The sequence below is a fragment of the Olea europaea genome, chromosome 10 (genome assembly GCF_002742605.1).
Source record: "Olea europaea var. sylvestris chromosome 10, O_europaea_v1, whole genome shotgun sequence".
In the NCBI taxonomy this organism is placed as follows: Eukaryota; Viridiplantae; Streptophyta; class Magnoliopsida; order Lamiales; family Oleaceae; genus Olea; species Olea europaea.
Window position 1 is genome coordinate 4,488,781 of NC_036246.1, and position 4,282 is coordinate 4,493,062.

Consider the following 4,282-nt stretch of genomic DNA (forward strand, 5'->3'; position numbering starts at 1 on the left):
GACCCAACCCAACCCAACCCAACCCAATTATTGATTTTAACACAACCCAGTGTAAATTGATTAAGTTTGGGTAGATTTGGGCTTTGAGCAATTTAAAGTTGGATCCAGTTTATTTGTTAAATTTAAATAATTTTTTAGAGTTGAAAATTACTTGAAAACCTTCATTTTTTAAACACATATACAAGGAATTCTTTCTAAAAATAATGTATAAATAAGTTTTAAATTTATTAAGAATTTTCTTTTTTACGATTTTTTTGGAATTCATTCATTTCATCATCATGTCTTTAATTTTTACTTTATCGTCAATAACATTGCATTTGTACATAGTGTTAATGTGAATCGGCCTACGTGAAGAAAATGGAAGTTTATAAATTATATGCCATTCTCTTATTTTTAATATTGTGTCTATTTAAATTATTTTCCATCTTAGATATTAATTTTTTAATTCATCTGGTTGGGTTGAGTTTTAATTCATAACTCGAGACCCAACTCAACCCAATTGAACTTAAAAAATCGACCCAAATTGACCGGTTTGGTTTGGGTTGGTCAAGTTGAGCAGTTTGGGTTGGATTACCAACCCTAGTGGTAGGAATCTAAATTGCATATCTTGTTCAATGTGACTTCCATGTTAAAAGAATTCCACACTTACTCACTAGCATAAATCTTGAACTTTGAAAAATGTCGAGTTTACAGTGAATAACGTACAACATTTTTTAAAGTTCAATGACCAAAACTCGACATTTTAAGCTTTAGTAGGAAATTGAAATTATAAACCTAAATTCAGTGACTAAAACTTGAAATTTTAAATTTCATTGACCAATCAAAGACACGAACCTAAGTTCAATGACTATTAAAACAATTAACTCGTTTCTGAACTAATAATAAAATTGATGAATATTAAATGACAAAAAGTGGTGCTATATACCTCCATAAGAGGTTTTTATAAGGGCATATGCACTGTTTAAAATAAAAGCTTTTAGTTTAAGCTTCAAGGGCAGTGTCAAAGTTTATAGTGGCACATACATGTGGAAAGCCCTTTCTACAACTCTCAAAATTTATTTGTTCTGGGTAGTCTACTCAATGGGCTTGATTTTACAGTATAAATCCCAACTTTATTACTAGGAGTGGGCGCGGTCCAATTTGGTCCGATTCCAAAGAAAACTGAATCGAATCGAATTCCAATGGGAATTTAGAAATGGAACCATTGGTTCCATAGCTAACTGTGGAACTGAACCAGAATCGAACCAATCGGTTCCGATTCAGTCTGGTCCGATTTTTTACATTGAAAATGTCAAAATAAAATGTTCACTAATAAAAACTTTAAAAATGCTACCAACATGATACTTTTAACAAAATACAGAAGAACCGAACAGACTGTTCAAATATTTATTTAGGTATAGATTTACAAAGTGAAAACAAAATAAAAATCATGTAATCAAAGTGAAAACAAAATAAAAATTTCGAATCTTATAAATGAAATTATATTTTGTAAATAAATTTATTTAGGTATAGATTTATCCAATATTCTAATTTCGCTTGAAAATCAATTAATCAAAAAATTATAAGAAGAGACAAGGAAAAAATCAAAGAGAAGAAGGAAAGTGCTTGAGTCTAAAATTAAAAAGGAACTCGATTATTTTTGATAAAAGTGTTGGAGATTGAGTCATATATTTTTTCCCAAAAAAAAAAAAAAAATCCAATGAGAATTGTCTGGTTCCCGCGGTTCCCATACTAGAACCAGGAATCGGACTAGAGCTGGTTGATTTTAAAAAAATTGTCCCAAAATCAAATTGTTTTTTAGAAGATCTGGAACCGAACTGGCCCGTTCTAAATGGCTCCGGTCCGATTTCACCGATTCTGAAAAAAAGTGCCCACTCCTATTTATTACAGTTCCTCTACAAGTCAAGAAGGTTAGATGGCACTTCCCTTCTACAGTTATATTATTATTCTGATTTATCTGCATATATCACTTGCAACTAAATATAAAATACTGGAATATAAATTTACTTCATATTCCACTAGATCCCCATTGACCTTCGAAGCTCACGCTACCTAAATGACTATAACCCTTTTCATTGATCCTCGCAGCCATCGTAACCGTTACCACCACTCCACCCGGATGCACAACTCATATTAGGATCATTCCGAAGTTCTACATTCATAATCCTTCACTCATTTTGAAGCTCTGCACTTCGTAATATTCATGAAAGACCCCATTCCCAAAATTTGCATTATCCAGCTCTAATTCAAAGATGCCACAGCATATTGCCAAGTTCTCATTAAAATGAAATTTTCAGTGACATTATTTGCAATGTAACAACCTGGATATGAGCGATCTATAATGTTATTGAGTGAGAGGGTTTCACTTCGAGAGTTTTTTTGAAATCGAGACTGGTTTGGATTTTGGGGGTTTTAGTAGTTTTAGAACATAATAAATACATGCTTAACTAATTCAATTTGTTAACAGGGTATTAATCAAATAAGTTAGTTTTTAAGGTATTAGGTCTAATCCCCCCCCCTCTCCCAAAAAAAAAAGAAAAAGAAAAAAGAAAACCCCAAGTGACGGGCGTAGGCAGAATCCTGCTTTAACTAAGATAAAAATTACATCCACATAGGTATTTAACATTTCTAATTCAAAAATCACCTTTAGGGTTTATTTATACAAAAATTAGGTAATAATAATAATAATAATAATAATAATAATAATAATAATAATAATAATAATAATAATAATAATAATAATAATAAATGAATTAATTTATTTACCCACACCCTATTATATCCACCCATTCAAACCCTAAATCAATAACTTTGGGTAGTTGTGCTACAAAGGAAAGCCGTGCATTGTCATTGTCGAAGTGCCTGCGCAGTGGCATAATCATGACTATCGCAGTGGTGCTGAGAAGAGGAAACTTTGCAGCTGCAATAACCCTCATATCGCTATTGCAACGATGATCATTGGGTGGTGGTGTTGGTTTTTTTTTTTTTTGGTGCTTGGATTTATTATTATTATTATTATTATTATTATTATTATTATTATTATTATTATTATTATTATTATTATTATTATTATTATTTTGTTGTTCGAGTGGTGGTGCAGGCGGTGGTAATAGAACTATTGGTGTTGGTTTTTTTGGTGTTTGGATTTTTATTATTATTATTATTATTATTATTGGAGTGGTGGTGTAGGCGATGGTAATAGATCTTTGGTGTTGGTATTGTGTTGGTAGTGATGGTGGATCTAGCAGTGGTGGAGTAGATGCAGGTGCTGGTTTTGGTGTTTGTGCGATATTGGTGGTGGTGGTGGTTTTCAAAATGATAGAGGTGGAGTTGGCATGGCATTTCATTGGGTTGGGTTGCTGTGACTCGTTATTTGGGTGATTGTGGCTAATAAAATGGCTAATTTGTGATCATTAAATAAGTTGTGATCTATGAAATTTGTTATTTGTGACCGATTTGAAAATCTGCTACCAACAAATAAGCTGTAATCAATAAATTCTTTGATTTGTGATCGACGAAATAAATTGTGATCTATCAAAATTTTCACCAATTAATTTGCTAATATGACACAAATAAATAAGTTGTGATCAATAATTATATAATTGCAAACTCAATATAATTAATTAATTAATTAATATTTGAATTTTGAAGATTGACACATAAAAACCCGAAAATTGAATTACCCCATACTTAATACTTGATTTTTGAATTTTTTCCTGATTTTCGGTCAAATCGACCATGTTGGGTTTAAAAAAAAAAAAAGGAAAAATTCAAGTTAACCCAAACCACGTCCACCCTTAACCACTACCAAGAATCAACCATCTGACAATCTTATATAAGACGCCAAAACTCTCAAGAAGTGCAGCAGCAGGTCCAATTGCTCCTCATCACCGCCCAATCTTTTGCTTCTCCATTCTCTAACTGAAATAAGGTAAAAATATTTTATTTCCTTTTCTTTTGGAGAGAACCATTAAAATTCATAGATTAGTTATTAGCCTTCTGTTTCACATATTTGAATCATAATACAAAAGCCCTAATTTGGTGAATTTGGTAACAGCCTTGGTACCCTTCATAACCAACCTAACATCCGTCTGAATTTTGTGTAATTTTTTTCCTTCCTCTCTGCCCTGGGACCGAACGTTTTGGTTTTGACAAAACAACAATTAATATCTATTTTTTATTTTTTTAATTTAATTTTTTATTTGTTCTATTGAGCATGTAACTTTGTTTTGCTAATTGCGAGGGGAATTCTATGGAATTCTAGAATTTTTCTTTTACAGTT